At 41.3% G+C, this 18,221-nt stretch overlaps 1 protein-coding gene and 1 pseudogene across 2 annotated transcripts in view; both read left to right on the top strand.

The window, feature by feature from the left end:
- Positions 1–18,221, top strand: part of LOC308687567 (cytochrome P450 3A30-like) — a 90,863-nt gene that overhangs the window by 72,568 nt on the left and 74 nt on the right. The window lies entirely within an intron of this gene.
- On the top strand, positions 2,636–18,213 carry LOC308687570 (cytochrome P450 3A27-like; annotated as a pseudogene). The gene is made up of 12 exons: positions 2,636–2,706; positions 3,448–3,541; positions 3,767–3,819; positions 4,102–4,201; positions 6,680–6,858; positions 15,997–16,145; positions 16,538–16,668; positions 16,743–16,821; positions 16,905–17,065; positions 17,141–17,367; positions 17,863–18,025; positions 18,109–18,213. The product of its transcript is annotated as a cytochrome P450 3A27-like (transcript).

Below are 18,221 nucleotides of genomic sequence, written 5' to 3'. Positions count from 1 at the left end.
CAGCGGATGGATTTTATTTATGAAGAAAAGGCGCCACTTAAACTTCCTAAATACGTTTATGTTTGCGAGAATCATTTTCTGACTGACTGTTTAGTGAACGAGGGTCAGTTAATCCTCAAGTGTGGATCGTTGCCTACTGTTCGTGATCCAATGTCACCTCCAGAAGAAGTAAGTGTATTTTATGATTTTTGAGCAAATAGTCATTTCAATCGATGTCAGCCAGTTCAACAACAAATGCGTCTAAAGCTATTTATTGCCTTCGTCATAGGATGTCTCAACAAACAACGTCAGACAGTTTTATGTCACGTATTATTTTTTGCAGCAATTACAAATGTAAATAAATTAATACCTGCTCTATCTCCATAGATAGTATATAAACGTCTATCTCCCTGCAGCATATGTTTTCTGGTTCTGTAGCTCTTACATTTGCCACATAAGCACCTGTACGACAAGTAATGTCAACATGACGCAACAGCACCACATAAATATAATTTCGTTTGTACTTAGCAAACGTTATCACAGTATTTGTGTGTATGTAGTTTAAAAAAATTGCACGAACATTATCACAATTTGTGTGTGTGTGTGTGTGTTGCACATCCATAATTGCAAAGGGGACGCGATTAAAACTTTGTAAGTACATAAATGTATCAAATAACCATTCTGAGACGTCTTGGTCCATTCTCATTTCGCGTTTCTTCTGCCGGAGTCTCTCTCTTCATTATCTGGGTCCAGCAGGGCGGGGATATGCAGCTCATTTACATTTAAGGTGGTATACACCAAAACAGCTCTTTTTAAAACAGGCCCCAAAAATGACATTTTCAAATGGTTATAATAAATTAACTGTGGGGTATTTTGTGTTAAAACTTAACAAATACATTCTGGGGACACCCAAGACCAATATTACATTTTGTAAAAAGGGGCATAATAGGTGCCCTTTAAGGGTTTTACTTTGATGATTGAGAAACGCCAGAAATGAGATTAACCTGTTAAGAAATTATATAGAAATGAGAGTTTATCAAAGAAATAAAGTCTGCAGAAATGTATCTGATGCATGTGTCGTGTCTATTAAAAACAATCACTGAACCAATTCACTTAAAACAGAGTTTGAAAATTAATCAAACTCACCAACTGTAACAGTGTTTGTGCCTGTAAAGTTTGAATGTTGTGTTCCGGTCATCTTGACCCGGAGGGGATTCTCTTTTCCCCAAAAATGTTTGTTAATGATATCACATTTGGACTAAAACTTGTATGTGCAATATTATCACCAAATATTAGATTACATATATTTATCAACTTGTTTTCTTTGAGTTAGCACAGGTTTGTGTTTCTTTTTGTCCCTGAATGATCGTAGGGCTCATTGATCTGAACTCAAGCTCCTCAGTGTTTTTGAGGTTCAACTGTACTTTTTTCATTTAAAAACTGAGGTGCATCAGTTTAGATCAATGAGACCTACGATCAATCAAAGAAATACAAAGCCTGTGATAATTGAAACAAATCAAGTTGACAAAAAGATTTAATCCAATAAATGTTAATAATTTAGCATAATGAGAGATTTATAAGCGATTGAAAAAGTCGGGTTATTTTTTACCTGGAACGCCACAGTAGGTAAAGGGTTTTCTGCACAGCACAAGGGTTAAAACACTCCTCCTCCAGTTGTCTGACTTGTGCTGTAACACATGCTGATGTTGGACGGATGGCGCTTCAACTGCAGCTGGACTAGGAGACCAGGATCACGACGGGCTGCAGTACCTGACTGTAGCAACAGCATCAGTCTCCATGGCAACAGTCTGATTGACAGCTGTGCTTGTGGAGACAGGATCCATGGCGACGGTCTGATTGACAGCTGTGCTCGTGGAGACAGGATCCATGGCGACGGTCTGATTGACAGCTGTGCTCGTGGAGACATGATCCATGGCGACGGTCTGATTGACAGCTGTGCTCGTGGAGACAGGATCCATGGCGACGGTCTGATTGACAGCTGTGCTCGTGGAGACATGATCCATGGCGACGGTCTGATTGACAGCTGTGCTCGTGGAGACATGATCCATGGCGATGGTCTGACTGAGTGGGGGGCAAGGTTCAAGCGTTCTTCCAGTAACATAAATTTAACGTTTATTCAAAGTTATCTGGTCTTTGATAATGTTCTCAAAACGTTAGCACAAAAACATTTATACATCTTTCATGGATTGTTTTTTCTGAAACATTAAAGTTGGACATTCCTGTAACATCTTTTTTCTGAATGTTCAAAAGTAACGTTTCCATGATGTTTGAAGAATGATGCTCTCCACAGTGCCGCCCAGAGCAAACCATTATTCAAGGAGATTATGTGATTTTTCTTTCCTCTGGGATTTATGACTTCAGCTCTGAGAAGTGTTTGGAAGCGAAAACAACAAACAGAGCCTGTGATATCCGAGGGAAAGAGACACAAACAGTAAGAGAAATAGAAAACAAACATGTGATTATTGCAGTAGTTTGATGAATAGTCTGGTCAGAGGTGAGCAGTGTGTTTGTCAGTGTGTGCAGAGGTTCTTCGTGTTTGTGTGTTCTGCATTGGTTAATGTGTAATCCGAGATCAGAATAAAGCTCCGGCTCCTCGCCGTGTGTTTCTAGTCTGAGCGTCTCGGGATCAGGAACCATGAGCTACGGTCTGTTCTTCTCCGCTGAAACATGGGCTCTGCTCATGCTGTTTGTGGCGCTTCTGGTTATGTGAGTGATTCATGACTCTACTTGTCTAAAATCTTTAAATCTTTAGTTCTAAAATCTCAATAAAAATTAGTCATTTAGACTCATAGAATCTTAGTAAAAACAAGTAAGTCATTTGAGTGTATGTAGAGATGGTTATGACAGGGCTGATTATTACAGTTACTGTATCAGCTGATATTCTAACAGTTAAACAGTTTGTTGCATTATTTTCCTGTTATCTCTGTAAAGCTGCTTTGAAACATTCTGTATTGTAAAAAGCGCTGTATAAATAAAGGTGACGTGACTTTAACCATTTCAAAAATCTAATGCTGTATGTGTCATAAGATCTGTCTAAAATCACAGCTAACAGCGAACGTTCTGTCAAGGTTCTCTCAAAGTTATGAACAAACGTTCTTCCAGTAACAATCATAGAACGTTAGATCAAAGTTATCTGGACTTTAATAATGTTCTCAAAATGAACGTTACAAAAAGATTAATTACATCGTTCATGGACAAAAAAAAATATTTTGGACATTCATCTAACGTTTTTTTTAATGTAGCTACTTGTTTCAGAACATTCAAAGAACATTCAAAAGTAATATTCCCATAATGTTTGTGGAATGATAAAATGGAATCTTCCCTTAATGTTCGCATAACCAAGAAAAAAACCTTAATGTTTTGAACTTAATAACATAAGCAAATGTTCTCAGAACATATTTTTGTCAGCTGGAATTGTGATTTAAATGGTTTTGATGTCACTTCCAGATATGGATACTGGCCTCACAGTCAGTTCAAGAAGATGGGAATACCGGGTCCCAAACCCATTCCGTTCTTCGGAACGATGCTGAGATATAGAGAGGTGAGTTTATTATAAAGCAAATACAGCATGAGTCTGATATTGTGTTTAACTGACCTTTGGTCACATCTGGATCTCGATGATCTACTGGTTCTCCGTCAGTCCATCGCAGGTTCTTTAATGATCCATGCGAATATAACGTGAACCTGTCTGTGTCAAACAGTGTGTTTATTTTTTGACTCTTCTGAACGTGTCTGAATGTGAACTCGTCTGTCACTGTGCTTTCAGGGGATTCATAAATTCGATCTCGGGTGTTTCAAGAAGTATGGACGAGTCTGGGGGTGAGTATGAGACTAACGGGTGACATTTCACTGATCAATCTCAATGAATCATCTGAAAGAATCATTTCAGAACATCGGAAACAGAAATAACTCCACTGTGTGCATCAGTTTAAGATGAAATGACAAACATGTTTGAACGTTCAACATCATGAGATCAGTAAGATCTGTAATGAAGAGCCGAGGAAGACGATCATAATGACAGTGAATAAATCGTACAGTTATAATGAACTGAATGATTCTTCTGAATGTAGTGTTTTTCTGAATTGTTTGAGTTTCTCATAGTATCTACGATGCAAGGCAACCCGTTCTGTGCATCATGGATAAATCCATCATCAAAACCATCTTGATTAAAGAATGTTACTCTCTCTTCACCAACAGAAGGGTAAAATCACCATCATCGTAATCATTCAAGTTTTGTATGAGAACGCATGGTTTCTCTGGGAATACAAAAGGTTTGTGAGAGAATGCAAAGTATCTCAGGGAGCGCAATATATTTAATGAGCAAACGCTAAAAGTTTATCTGGGAACGCAAAAGATTTGTGAGAGAATGCAACGTTTCTTTGGAATGAAAAATTTATTTGGAGAAGCAAAGTTTCCCCGGGAACGCAGACAATTTGTGAGAACGCAAAGCTACTCTGGGAAGGCAAAAGATTTGTGAGAGAACGCAAAAGTTCTCTGGGAACGCAAAAGATTTGTGAGAGGACGCAAAGTTTCTCTGTGAACGCAAAAGATTTGTGAGAGAACGAAAAGTTACTCTGGGAACGCAAAAGATTTGTGAGAGAATGCATAGTTTCTCAGGGAATGCAAAAGATTTGCGGAAGTACGCAAAGTTTCTCTGGGAACGCAAAAGATTTGTGAGAGAACGCAAAAGATTTGTGAGAGAATGCAAAAGATTTGTGAGAGAATGCAAAGTTTCCCCGGCAACGTAGAAGATTTGTGAGAGAATGCAAAGTTTCCCCGGCAACGTAGAAGATTTCTGAGAGAACGCAAAGTTTCTCTTGGAACGCAAACGATTTAAGAGAAAATGCGAAGTTTTTTGGGAACACAGAAGATTTAAGAGAGAATACAAAGTTACTCTGGAAATGCAAAAGATTTGTGAGAGATTGCATAGTTTCTCAGGGAATGCAAAAGATTTGCGGGAGAACGCAAAGTTTCTATGGGAACGCAAAAGATTTGTTAGAGAATGCAAAGTTTCTTTGGGAACGCAAAAGATTTGTTAGAGAATGCAAAGTTACTCTGAGAACGCAGAAGATTTGTGAGAGAGCGCAAAGTTTCTCTGGGAACGCAAAAGATTTGTGAGAGATTGCATAGTTTCTCAGGGAACGCAAAAAAATTGTGAGAGAACGCAAAGTTTCCCTGGGAACACAGAAGATTTGCGGGAGAATGCAAAGTTTCTCTGGGAACGCAAAAGATTTGTTAGAGAATGCAAAGTTACTCTGAGAACGCAGAAGATTTGTGAGAGAGCGCAAAGTTACTCTGGAAATGCAAAAGATTTGTGAGAGATTGCATAGTTTCTCAGGGAATGCAAAAGATTTGCGGGAGAACGCAAAGTTTCTCTGGGAACGCAAAAGATTTGTTAGAGAATGCAAAGTTTCTTTGGGAACGCAGAAGATTTGTGAGAGAGCGCAAAGTTTCTCAGGGAATGCAAAAGATTTGTGAAAGGATACAAAGTTACACTAGGAACACAAAATATTTATGAGAGAACGCAAAAAAATTGTGAGAGAACGCAAAGTTTCCCTGGGAACACAGAAGATTTGCGGGAGAACGCAAAGTTTCTCTGGGAACGCAAAAGATTTGTTAGAGAATGCAAAGTTACTCTGAGAACGCAGAAGATTTGTGAGAGAGCGCAAAGTTTCTCAGGGAATGCAAAAGATTCATGAAAGAACGCAAAGTTTCTTTGGGAACAAAAGATTTGTGAGAGAATGCAAAAGATTTGTGAAAGAACACAAAGTTTCTCAAGGAATGCAAAATATTTAGCTAGCAAACGCAAAAAGTTTCTCTACAAAGTTTTTTTGGGAACGCAGAAGATTTAAGAGAGAATGCAAAGCTTCTCTGGGAACTCAAAATATTTGTGAGAGAACGCAAAATTTCTCTGGGAACGCAAGAGAATTAAGAGAAAATGCAAAGGTTTTTTGGGAATGCAGAAGATTTAAGAGAGAATGCAACATTTTTTTGGGAACACAGAATATTTGTGAGAGAATGCTAAAGATTTGTGAAAGAACAGTTTCTTTGGGAACGCAAAATATTTTTGAAAGAATGCAAAGTTTCTCTGGGAACACAAAGGATTTGTGAGGGAACACAAAGTTTCTCTGGGAACGCAAAAGATTTGCAAGCGAATGCAAAGTTTCTCTGGGAATGCATGATGTTTTATTAACAAAGTTCAGGAGGAGCACGTTCAGATAATTAACCTAATCAACACGAGAGGAGTGCATTCAGTTAATCAACTCAATTAACGACATAAGAGGTATATACAGCAGACTTACCTCTGTTTGTTGACAGTTTATCAGCATCCCTCCACCACCCCATCTCCTCACATCTAGTTCTAACAACTTCTACCACAACGGGGGGAGTGCTCTGTGTTTGGGCCAAATATCCGAGCTCGGAGCCCTCCCTCCGGACAGCATGCCAAATACCTTTACCCTATCTAATTATATGCAAGTGTGAACTCGTGAAAAAAGATTAGTGAGTGAAGGCAAAGTTTCTCTGAGAATGCAAAAAAATGTTAGAGAATGCAAAGTTTCTCTGGGAATAGAAAAGTTTTGCTAAAGACATTTTAATGTTTTCAGGCCAGTGGAACAATATGTCTTAGAGATTGTGCTTGTGTTGTCATTTTATCCACATTTGTCCTCTGATCTGGCAGAACTTCCGTCTGAATGGGCAGCTGTACGACGGCGTGTCCATCGTTGAAGACGACGACTGGAGGAGAATCCGCAGCGTCCTCTCGCCTTCTTTCACCAGCGGGAGGGTAAAGGAGGTCCGTGAGTCTTTATCTGGATCATTTTCATGCGTTAAGTGTTACAGCAAGTGTTCAAGTGTTTAGTGAGCGCTAAAACACTCACCGAGTTTTTATTACTTGTTTTCTTGGAAATACATCTAAAAACAAGTAATAAAAACTCGGTGAGTGTTTTAGCGCAATTTTCTCACCTCATGGGATCACAACACTAAGAGATAGTAAATCTTTTCCTGGATTTTTTTTGTGCGTTGTGCGAACCCTCTGAGGTCGACAAACGCGCGGGCGCGTTTTGCTGGATTTTCTTCACATCGTAGCACTATAAACTTAAATTACTCCGTCATTTATGGTCATACAGAAAAAAGAAATATAAAAAAAGAATCTGTGATATTTCTCCTTTTGTATGTGTCCACTTACAATCAAATCAAAACATTGTGCTTTTGTAAAATAAAGAAAATAAACAGGATGTGCGTTCTGCCTCTCCGTCGCGGTGAACTTTTTTTTCTTGAGCACGTCTATAAACTGAAACAAAACTCAGCGAATACTTGTCACACATTTATGAGCCATATACCTTTATAAACATTTAAGTGTGTACTTTTAAATGATCGGATTCAAAACGAAAACAAATATTCTCTGTTTAAGTAATTTGTATAAAACCAACAAGATGTCCAGCTTCTCAAACGCTTGCTCATTACAGTTAATTTGGCCACACCCACTCGCGCAAAAGATATTAACATGCAAATCTCCACATGGAACGCGGACTCGCTCATTACCTCAACAACAAAACACTTCACTTTTCGTCGAGTTTGAAAGACGTGCCTGAGCTTACATTGGATTTAGGCTACCTCAGAAGAAGAAGAACGCGATTTGAAGACAAGAAAGGTGTGAGGTAAGAAATTCTTACATATTAGTTTGTTATTGTTCCATAAATGTCACGTTGCAGTTGAACTGTTGTTAGATATATGGGGAATATTATAATATTTAGACCCGTGTTTACTGTTACTGTGTTTGTGGATACTTGCTCAAACGTAGATATGTATATGGTAACCATAATGTTTTATATTTGAGCGCGATCGCGTTTGAATGTTTAATATTTTGCTGCGCGATCGCGTTTGAATGTACTGTATCATATTTCGGATGAAAGCAAAATGCACCAAACGGCTTCATGTTTTTATTATTATCTCATTTCATATCATCATAACGGATGGAAACATTTGAAGTAACATGATAATCAATCTATTTTTCTCTAGCTTAGTTGTTACTGAAATCTTTTGGAAGATTTATACTGCTATAGGTTATTTATTGTTATTATTATTTTATCCGGCACTGCGCATATACCTTATGCCTACAAGGCACAACAAACCTGGTGTTCATTATATTATATATTGTTGGAAACATTTGTGTGTGTATTCTGTGAATTTTAAAAAGGAATTTTAAAAAGCAATTTTAACCAGAAAAATCTAATATTTATTTCCAAAATCGTGCAGGCCTTTCTCTTGATATCAGTATGTTCACTTTTTTTTTTCAGGGCCCAGATGCCACTGAGGACTTCAACATTCACATGAGTCTCTGTACATGAACACTGCAAAGTGAAAATCTTGGAAATGAAAGGTATGTACAATGTTTTTAGGAATGGCACAAAGGTCTCTGTCTTTGAAGTGCTTTTTTGGGATTTGTTGTGTATCTTTGGATTATGTTGTGTTGTAAATAAATCCAAACAATTTAAAAGCCATTCTTTTTTAAATCTCCTCAGTTACAGTATTGTGCAAGGTTGCTCAGAATGATAGGGGCCCTTATAGCTCCTAATAGGGCCGTTAGGGGAGGTTCTTTGTCTTTCTCAGGTGTGAAGAGCTTACATATTAATGAGCTCCCGCATAGAGCTTTTTCAGACAAAACACGTCATAAAAATTTTAAATCAATATATTGTCTTATCTGAATGAGCAGTCAGGGTGATTTTCACATAGTTTTGCAGCAAATATTCTAGGCTACGTCATACAATTTTCAAAAGTCTTGTGAAGAAATAATCAGTATGGGTTTCATGGCCTTATTTCAGTGAGATTTTTTTTTTGTTTTTTGTATTTTCACAAACCACGCATAAATGTCATTATCTCAAAACTACAAACTTTTACATACATGCTGCTGATACATTATTGTAGCAGAGTTTGTGCTGAATACAGTGTAATTAGACTTTAGCCATGAAAATGTCACAAGTAACAGAAATAACCAGAAATGTCAGAGCATGTCAGAACACCTCCAGGGCCCAGAAAACAGCTCAGACCTCAGAGGGTTAACATAATGCCGAAAACCCGAAGTCTCTAGGTGGTCTGGTTGAGGAGTAGATAGAAGTGCAAGATTGGTGCGCATAGACGCACAGAACAGAAATCACGAGTTAACAATCGCAATTTGTCCGGTGGAAAATTGTGCTAAAAATGGGGTCATCTTATATTCGGAGTCTAAACTTTTACATGTCAATAATAAAGCCGCAACAATAGGGATCGCCAAATACATGTAAAACGAGTGTTTCCCCCAGGACTGATAAATGCTGGACTGGTCATCAAACAACTCTCTCATTAAGCAGTCAAGAAATACGGTGTGTCAGAGTGTAATGTTAGAAGATGTCGAGGCCAAAAAGAAAAGCTTACCGCGGTCCTAAAAGCGGACACGAAGAAACTGACAGGCAAGTGTGTCAGTACATAGCCGAAAAAAGAAATGAGCCCTCCGACTTCAGGGAGAAACTGCTGTCTTTTAATGTGCTATTGATCAACCTAAGGAAAATAAATAAATAATAACCCCTGGATCAGATGGGTAATTGCGGATCAAACACCTGTTTTTTGACATGCCAGCATCTGTCACTGTACATAAAAAAGGTAAGAAAACTGTCATAGTGAAATCTAATAAATGAGAACTTCAAGTAATTTTTATGGTATGCCATGAAGGGTTTCTTTTTAAATGTGATTGTTGGTACATTTTACCAGCATTTACAGTCTTATATTTGGAACAATACAGTACATCGCATAAGAGAGTCTTGGGGGAGGGATGGCGGGCCAGGCCTGTGATGGGGGACAGGCCTTGGACCGTGAAGCATGTGCAATGCTGGCAGGCTAAGAGGGGGCAGTTCAGGAAGCCATGGAAGTGCAAGCAGTTGCCAAGGAGATGGTACCAGAGAGGCGCGGCCTCCGTGGCCTTAAAGGAGAACTCCGGTCAATTTTAACATTGAGCTCATTTTTTTGTACATTTGGAGTGCTGTCAATACAGAGAACAACGACAAAAAATCGGTGTTGCCTACACCGAGTTATTCTATTTTTAAAATTTGCACCCTGTTGACTTCAATGGGGCAAGTACTAAACCTGCTTTTAGCCTCTTAACATCCTTGATGTGTCATTACAAGTGCACAGAAAATGTGAGTGATTCCTTCTGAGTGAACACGAGTGAATCTGACTGCAGTAGATGTGAAAGAAATGTATAAAAATGATGTTATTTAAGCCAGCGCAAATACCTGTGTTTACATCCTGTTTTCGGGTGAAGTCCAAAGTAGTCGATTGCCGAGTTCACGCGCATAGGTTTAGTACTAGAGATGCGCGGATGGGCTATTATTTAATCCGCAACCACATCACAAAACTCATCATCCGTCCGCCATCCATCCGCACCACGTTTTTGACCATTTTTCAAAACCGCACCCGCCCGCCATCCGCTGAATGTATACATATATTTTTCATTTGATTGGTTCAACCGCCCGCCACCCGTCCGAATTTAATTAAAATATTATTTTTCGTCACGTCATCCGCCCAATCCGCGGTTTATCCGCGGAGTCCGCGGTTGGCGGTTACAGTACCTATGATCTCTATTTAGTACCTATGATCACGCGCGTGAACTCGGCAATCGACTACTTTGGACTTCACCCGAAAACAGGATGTAAACAGGTATTTGCGCTGGCTTAAATAACATAATTTTTATTCATTTTTATACATTTCGTTCTGCCTCTCCGTCGCGGTGAACTTTTTTTTCTTGAGCACGTCTATAAAACTGAAACAAAACTCAGCGAATACTTGTCACACATTTATGAGCCATATACCTTTATAAACATTTAAGTGTGTACTTTTAAATGATCGGATTCAAAACGAAAACAAATATTCTCTGTGTAAGTAATTTGTATAAAACCAACAAGATTTTCTGTGCACTTGTAATGACACATCAAGGATGTTAAAGGTGCAGTGTGTGATTTTTAGCGGCATCTAGTGGTGAGATTTGCGAATTGCAACTGGTCAATAACTGCGGCCTTTCCTTCAAATTGCAAACTCGAATGAGAAGCTATGGTGGCCGACGTAGGATCGGAAGATGTCGTCGTCTGAGTCAGCAGAGAGTAGCAAGTCAAGCAATGAGGCTTCTCTATATTATATTTTATATTAAATTATATTTACTTAATTATTCAGTAAAATCACATGTTATTGCGATTGTTATTTTTACTTGTTTATCATTGTGTTAGTCTTTTATTCACTGACTTTACCATAGCTTGTTTCCATGGTAGTTAGTATAAGATTAGAGCATCAAAGCAGCTAACTTAGGGGGAAATAGCTAACGTTACTATGTCCGAGGCGTCGTTCAGACAGCATGTTTTTCTCCACGTTTGCAGAGTCAGGGACAACCTGAGTTTTCTGCTTCGTCTTTTTCTGCTGCTTCTCATTCAAGTTAGTGACGAAACGCGCTCTGTAGCGCTGTTTGTTTCTCTGTCGGTTACGGTAGAAACATGACGTCACAATATGTCGACCTTCATAGAAGGGGGTGGCCGCGGTTATGTAGATATAAATGACTATATCTAAGGTAATAAAAACTTAAAGGTTCATTAAGTAAGGTCTTTATACACCACTGAAATCATAGTTATGGATCTTATATTGCATTTCTGTCAATAGATCCTCAGAAATATCACACATTGCACCTTTAAGAGGCTAAAAGCAGGTTTAGTACTTGCCCCATTGAAGTCAACAGGGTGCAAATTTTAAAAATAGAATAACTCGGTGTAGGCAACACCGATTTTTGCCGTTGTTCTCTGTATTGACAGCACTCCAAATGTACAAAAAAATTAGCTCAATGTTAAAATTGACCGGAGTTCTCCTTTAACAAGGGACCTACACTCACCTAAAGGATTATTAGGAACACCATACTAATACTGTGTTTTACCCCCTTTCACCTTCAGAACTGCCTTAATTCTACGTGGCATTGATTCAACAAGGTGCTGAAAGCATTCTTTAGAAATGTTGGCCCATATTGATAGGATAGCATCTTGCAGTTGATGGAGATTTGTGGGATGCACATCCAGGGCACGAAGCTCCCGTTCCACCAGATCCCAAAGATGCTCTATTGGGTTGAGATCTGGTGACTGTGGGGGCCATTTTAGTACAGTGAACTCATTGTCATGTTCAAAAACCAATTTGAAATGATTCAAGCTTTGTGACATGGTGCATTATCCTGCTGAAAGTAGCCATCAGAGGATGGGCACATGGTGGTCATAAAGGGATGGACATGGTCAGAAACAATGCTCAGGTAGGCCTTGGCATTTAAACGATGTCCAATTGGCACTAATGCCTGGTTCAGATTACACGATTTTAGCCCGATTTTGGCACAATCCATTTGACGTAGGGTGTCGTGGGGATTCGCAAACGACAACGGGCGTCGGGACGCAAGATTCGATCGTTTCATCTCGTATAGTGTGTCATAGTGGGCGACAACCTACATCGCGTCTGCGATGCTTCACGACATCACGACAAAAGACTAGCATGTTTAATTTTTTAACGGTCCTCCACGACGACGGCGCGCGAGTGAGTGAGTGAGTGAGAGAGAGTGTGTGTTCGCGAGTGTGTGACTGTGCATGTGTGTGTGACTGTGTGTGTGTGCGAGAGTGAGTGTGTGAGTGAGAGAGCATGTGTGTGTGACTGTGTGTGTGCGCGAGAGTGAGTGTGTGAGTGAGAGAGCGTGTGTGTGTGTGTGTGTGTGTGTGTGAGAGAGTGATTGCGTGTAGGCTATGTGAGTGAGCGTGTGTATGTGCGAGTGAATGAGTGTGTGAGACGGCTAGCGATGGCTGGTCGGAAAACAACGTGTAGTCTGACATGTTTCTTGTCCACGACATGACAAGATTTTTAGGAGTCAAAATCGTGTAATCTGACACAGTGACTATCGTAACAGGCAAAAAAATCGTGTAATCTGAACCAGGCATAAGGGGCCTAAAGTGTGTCAAGAAAACATCCCCCACACCATTACACCACCACCACCAGCCTGCACAGTGGTAACAAGGCATGATGGATCTATGTTCTCATTCTGTTTACGCCAAATTCTGACTCTACCATCTGAATGTCTCAACAGAAATCGAGACTCATCAGACCAGGCAACATTTTTCCAGTCTTCAACTGTCCAATTTTGGTGAGCTTGTGCAAATTGTAGCCTCTTTTTCAAATTTGTAGTGGAGATGTGTGGTACCCGGTCGGGTCTTCTGCTGTTGTAGCCCATCCGCCTCAAGGTTGTGCGTGTTGTGGCTTCACAAATGCTTTGCTGCATACCTCGGTTGTAACGAGTGGTTATTTCAGTCAAAGTTGCTCTTCTATCAGCTTGAATCAGTCGGACCATTCTCTTTTCTGATCTCTAACATCAACAAGGCATTTTTGCCCACAGGACTGCCGCATACTGGATGTTTTTCCCTTTTCACACTATTCTTTGTAAACCCTAGAAATGGTTGTGTGTGAAAATCCCAGTAACTGAGCAGATTGTGAAATACTCAGACCGGCCCGTCTGGCACCAACAACCATGCCACGCTCAAAATTGCTTAAATCACCTTTCTGTCCCATTCTGACATTCAGTTTGGAGTTCAGGAGATTGTCTTGACCAGGACCACACCCCTAAATGCATTGAAGCAACTGCCATGTGATTGGTTGATTAGATAATTGCATTAATGAGAAATTGAACAGGTGTTCCTAATAATCCTTTAGGTGAGTGTATAGCGGGTGGAGGCTCGGGCGTGGCGGCAGCCTTGGCCGGGGGCTCAGGCGTGGTGGTCATGACATGAACAAGTTCAGGCTTGACAGGCATGACGTGAAGAGTCTCTGGCTTGGCAGGCATGACGTGAAGAGTCTCTGGCTTGGCAGGCATGACGTGAAGAGTCTCTGTCTTGGCAGGCATGACATGAAGAGTCTCTGGCTTGGCAGGCATGACGTGAAGAGTCTTTGGGCTTGGCAGGCATGACATGAAGAGTCTCTTTCTTGGCAGGCATGATGTGAAGAGTCTCTGGGCTTGGCAGGCATGACATGAAGAGTCTCTGGCTTGGCAGGCATGACCTGAAGAGTCTCTGGCTTGGCAGGCATGACATGAAGAGACTTTGGCTTGGCAGGCATGACGTGAAGAGTCTCTGGCTTGGCTTGGCAGGCATGACGTGAAGAGACTCAAGCTTGGCAGGCATGACCTGAAGAGTCTCTGGCTTGGCAGGCATGACGTGAAGAGACTCAGGCTTGGCAGGCATGACGTGAAGAACCTCAAGCTTGGCAGGCATGACCTGAAGAGTCTCTGGCTTGGCAGGCATGACGTGAAGAGACTCAGGCTTGGCAGGCATGACGTGAAGAGTCTCTGGCATGGCAGGCATGATGTGAAGAGTCTCTGGCTTGGCAGGCATGAAGTGAAGAGTCTCTGGCTTGGCAGGCATGACATGAAGAGACATTGGCTTGGCAGGCATGATGTGAAGAGTCTCTGGCTTGGCTTGGCTTGGCTTGGCAGGCATGACGTGAAGAGACTCAGGCTTGGCAGGCATGACGTGAAGAGACTCAGGCTTGGCAGGCATGACCTGAAGAGTCTCTGGCTTGGCAGGCATGACGTGAAGAGATTCAGGCTTGGCAGGCATGACGTGAAGAGTCTCTGGCATGGCAGGCATGATGTGAAGAGTCTCTGGCTTGGCAGGCATGACGTGAAGAGTCTCTGGCTTGGCAGGCATGACATGAAGAGTCTCTGGGCTTGGCAGGCATGACGTGAAGAGTCTCAGGCATGGAAGGCATGACATGAAGAGTCTCTGGCTTGGCAGGCATGACATGAAGAGACTCTGGCTTGGCAGGCATGACGTGAAGAGTCTCAGGCATGGAAGGCATGACATGAAGAGTCTCTGGCTTGGCAGGCATGACGTGAAGAGACTCAGGCTTGGCAGGCATGACGTGAAGAGTCTCTGGCTTGGCAGGCATGACGTGAAGAGTCTCTGGCATGGCAGGCATGATGTGAAGAGTCTCTGGCTTGGCAGGCATGACGTGAAGAGTCTCTGGCTTGGCAGGCATGACATGAAGAGTCTCTGGGCTTGGCAGGCATGACGTGAAGAGTCTCAGGCATGGAAGGCATGACATGAAGAGTCTCTGGCTTGGCAGGCATGACATGAAGAGACTCTGGCTTGGCAGGCATAACGTGAAGAGTCTCTGGCTTGGCAGGCATGACGTGAAGAGTCTCTGGCTTGGAGGGTACTGTGGGATTGCAGAGCTCCTCATCCACAAAACCCAAAGTAAATGAAGAGGCAATCAACAGAAGGATGTAGTCCATATATTGTGCTAGGGAAAAGTGAATTTTCCCCCCTGGCAGAACGAATGGGTTCAATTAATCCATGACGAAAAATGTATTTTAAGGCAATATCATTAAATTCAACCTTGTCACAAAGTCCACAGAATTCATCCACATAATCATCTATTCATTGATCCCCTTGTCGGAGGTGAAGCAAACAATCTGCTGGGTTCATGATTGGTCTTGTATTCTGTAACATCAGTCCACTGGAGGCAAGTTTGCAGAACCCATGAGCAGTTTATTGATAATCCAGAACAAAGACTTGACTTGGCATGACATGAAACAAGTGATTGGATGGTTGATACCGGAGCTCCGACGCAGTTTTCAAAGCACTATCGTATCACACACTGTACCGATGCTTGTATCGAATCGACAATACCATGTAATTGATGGTGTTTGAAGTTTCGAACGTCATGCAGTCTCTGAAGGCCGGAACAGCTGGTTTTAGGAGGCAGATGGCATGAACACATAAGGGCAAGGGAATCACGTGACAAGACAAGAAATATGACTGTGACATGAAACATGTACCAAAAACCAAAACTAGACATTACACCTCACCTTTAACAACCACCAAACCGAGGAAACATTCACTACATATATAGGCTGTATGCTTATCAGATAATAATAATGGCTTTCTCTTGACTGCATGTATTCAGGTTCTTCGGCGCGTACAGTATGGATGTGGTGACCAGCACAGCGTTCAGCGTGGACATCGACTCCCTCAACAACCCCAAAGATCCATTTGTGACCAACATAAAGAAAATGCTGAAGTTTGACTTCCTAAACCCTCTGTTCCTAATCAGCGGTAAAGAACTCAACTAGGCCTGTCAGATAAGCACACTTCAAAAGCTCTTTTCTTGGTTATGCAAATGTTAAAGGAACATTCCATTTCTCATTTTGCAAACATTATGGGAATGTAACTTTTGAATGTTCTGAAACAAGTAGAAACATTTATAAAAACGATAGACGAACGTCCAACAAAAATGTTTCAGTAAAAAACACTCCATGAACGATGCATAATAATGTTTTTGTGCAAACGGTTTGAGAACATTATTAAAGACCAGAAACCTTTGAATGAACATTCCATGAATCTTTATGGAAGAACATTTGTTCATAACTTTGAGAAAATCTTGCCAGAACATTAGCCAAAGTCCTGAGATTGTTCCCTGTTAAGAGATTTTACAATTTCTTCTGTAGCTTTGTTTCCTTTCATCATTCCCGTCCTGGAAAAAATGAATTTTTCATTTTTCCAAACATCTGTGACCGATTTCTTCTACGCTGCCTTACAGAAGATCAAGTCTGAAAGAGCATCCAATGACCAAAAGAAGGTACAACAAACACTTATTCTGAAGAACTGTAAAGTTATGATGTTTTAAACCACTCTTCTGAATTCCTGCAGAAGAGAGTTGACTTCCTGCAGCTGATGGTCGATTCTCAGACGGCAGGGAAAACTCAGCATGGCGAGGAACACACAGAGAAAGGTGAAGCATCTCAGATGGTTAACCATAAGAAAGATCTTTCTTCCATATGTGAAGACACATACCTTAAACCGTGTCCTGTGCAGGTCTGAGCGACCACGAGATCTTATCGCAGTCCATGATCTTCATCTTCGGCGGTTACGAGACCAGCAGCAGCACTCTGTCGTTCTTCTTCTACAATCTCGCAACCAACCCAGAGGCCATGAAGAAACTGCAGGAGGAGATCGACAAGACCTTCCCAAATAAGGTAGTACTCCATTGAAACACTCGTTGGGATCGGCGTGAGGAGTTTGAGACTTTAACCATTGATTGTGTGTTGAAGGCCCCGGTGGACTACGAAGCCGTCATGAACATGGACTATCTGGACGCCGCACTGAACGAGTCCCTCCGGCTGTTCCCTGTGATAGCTCGACTTGAACGGGTCTGCAAGAAAACGGTGGAAATCAACGGCGTCATTATCCCTAAAGATATGGTCGTCATGATCCCGACCTTCGCCCTCCACAGAGACCAGGATTACTGGAGTGACCCCGAGAGCTTCAAACCAGAGAGGTCAAGACGGGTTTCTCCTGTTTCTCATCATGCAGTCAAGCTCCACCAGCTACAATAGAGCACAACAGTCGGGTCTGGAATTGAAAATCCCATTCATTTTCTCCATAGGGGAATTGATTTTTAATGATAACTTCATTCCATGATGATGATTTCCATGAATGATAAGCCATCATTCCACATTATTTTAAATTACTTTTTCAAATGACTATTTATCAGCAGGAATCCTGGTGAGAAACTACATTACCCATAAAACCCAAATAAATCTCCACCAATCAGGGAATCAAAACAATCAAATTGCACTTAGACCTTTTTAACGTCCAGTTTAAAAAAATATATATATATTTTTTTTATTGGTTATGCGAACGTTTCATTCTTTAAACATTATGTGAATGTTACTTTTTACCTGTTGCACTAGGAACCAAAGATTGGTTCTTTAGAGTAATTGTCTGTATAAATACTTCAACCCAACGTGACTCTTTCCTGCCTTATTAACAGGTTCACTAAAGGAAACAAGGAAACCATTGACCCCTACATGTACATGCCCTTCGGCCTCGGTCCCAGGAACTGCATCGGGATGCGATTTGCTCAGGTGACCATGAAGCTGGCGATCGTGGAGATCCTGCAGAGGTTTGACGTCTCAGTGTGTGCGGAGACACAGGTGAGCAGATGGATTGGTGTCTGGTAACAGGAGGACGTTCGTTCATTCGTTCGCTCACACTGACCCTCTCTTGCTCTTCACAGGTTCCTCTAGAGCTCGGCTTCAACGGTCTACTGATTCCCAAAGACCCCATCAAGCTCAAACTCAAGCCTCGGACAGATTCAGACATTTGTAACAACAACAAATAGTCCGAGGA

This window comes from Scardinius erythrophthalmus (assembly GCF_964197995.2).
Source record: "Scardinius erythrophthalmus genome assembly, chromosome: 3".
NCBI classification, from domain to species: Eukaryota; Metazoa; Chordata; class Actinopteri; order Cypriniformes; family Leuciscidae; genus Scardinius; species Scardinius erythrophthalmus.
Note: the sequence above shows the minus strand (reverse complement) of the source record. Positions and strands in the feature narration are given on the sequence as shown.